At 32.4% G+C, this 1,772-nt stretch overlaps 1 long non-coding RNA gene across 1 annotated transcript; it reads right to left on the reverse strand.

Moving 5' to 3' along the window:
• Positions 1-513: 513 nt before the first annotated feature.
• LOC121120359 (uncharacterized) lies at positions 514-830 on the reverse strand. Its single transcript, XR_005865028.2, has 2 exons — positions 765-830; positions 514-702 (listed from the first exon to the last, which is right to left on the reverse strand). It is a non-coding gene; the product is annotated as an uncharacterized lncRNA (long non-coding RNA).
• Between the last annotated feature and the right edge of the window lie 942 nt (positions 831-1,772).

Below are 1,772 nucleotides of genomic sequence, written 5' to 3' on the forward strand. Positions count from 1 at the left end.
AGAAACGGCAAAGAATAATCAAAAATGTCTAAATGATTTAGTATCAAAGGTTGTTATCGCAAATACAAAGTCATGTGGATTCAATATATATCGAAGAAGTCAAAGTTGTAGGAGATCGTGGAACAAGAGCCAAGAAAGATTGTGTAGACAGTGTGGTTTCCAATTTCCTCATAAGAATGGGAAGGTTTGCCTTGCAAAAAGCGTCGAATGCACAAGATGAGGTAAGAGAGGCCACTATGCAAGAGTATGCAGGTGTCTAAAAGAAAACTCTATTTCGATCATCAACTCTATTCAAAAATTTGAACTGAATAAATTACCCATCGATGCATTGAATGCCCATGGAAATTAATTCAAAAATATAATAGCTACATATGACAGTGGTGCAATTTTATCTGTCGCTGGATCAAGAGTTCAAAGTAAATATCGATTCCAACCCATTTAAAAGAGTATTGTTTAGAATATATCTTTAACTTAAATTATTTATTTATTTACACATGAAGGAAGAGGGATTGCTTTATATTATTAATATATAACTTCCCTATAAATAACTATAGGAATATGTATTATATTCTGTAAATTTATGCAAGACAAAATATATTGTTAGTTTGAGAACATTAAAGCCATCATTACAGGAAGTGTGTACTCATAACTTATTAGAGACCACTGACCATAAAGGATGAATAGATAACTTTGGCACGAAATCTAAAGAATAGAAAGGATGTATTAAATTATCAAATTATTTAAAAAATATTGTTAATATTTACGAGTTAACGATTAAATGATAACAAAACATTCATTCCATTTTGTGATCAACAATAACTTATAAACTGAGCTTATGACGACGTTCTTTACATTGTTTGCATTTGCAATCTGAATATCAATCAAGTCAATAAGGTAAGGTCTCCCGACAGAAATGTCCGTCCAAAGGACCAATCAAAATTGCCATCATTGACCTCCCATGATGATCTCTTGTCTCATATAGTGCAACGAAAATATCCTTTTCTTGCACATCTTCTTTTATTCTATTCAAAACTCCTTGACATACTTCCACAATCAAGTTGTTAACGACCCATGGACCAGGAGAAGTTTTTCCAGTATATTTTTCAATACACTTTGAGAAATTGGGATAATCTAGAACATTTAAAGGGATGTCACAAGACACAAATAACTTTGCTACGCCCAAATTGAATGATGGGCCGTTTAATTATCCTTCGTCTCCTTGAATCTTGTGTTTCTTGAAGACTTTTAAGTTGTTGATGTGATGGGAGGTTTTGGAGTTGCGGATTACTTGCCATAAAGAACGAGATGGGCACGAGAAACTGGCAAAAACGGTAAGATTTAGTTTTATTTTCCAAATCATAATTCCACACATCAGTACCTTCGTTGTTAGAAACCCATGAAAAAAAGCACGTTTTCTTCAGTATAATGATGATACCCGTGAGAACAGTAAGGAAAAGTTACTTTGATGATGATTAGTACAATACTGAGGAAAAGTTGTTCTGAAGATGCAAGGGTACCAATGTGTTTCATTCCTTTTTTTATATAACCTCTTTCAACCAATCAAATTCGTTCTTTTTCTACGATTCCCACAACATTAAGTATGCGGGAGCGAGCGAAAGATGGAATAAGTGAAATATTTCAGATTTGGTATGTCTGCCATTTCCTTTTGTTTTTCTTCTTCTTTTTTTTTCACCCATCTTCTTCCTTTTACTTATATTAATTAAAAATGTATAAAATATGTATGTACATTAGTATTTAAAAAAATTAGATTA

This window comes from Lepeophtheirus salmonis, chromosome 6, assembly GCF_016086655.4.
Source record: "Lepeophtheirus salmonis chromosome 6, UVic_Lsal_1.4, whole genome shotgun sequence".
In the NCBI taxonomy this organism is placed as follows: domain Eukaryota; kingdom Metazoa; phylum Arthropoda; class Copepoda; order Siphonostomatoida; family Caligidae; genus Lepeophtheirus; species Lepeophtheirus salmonis.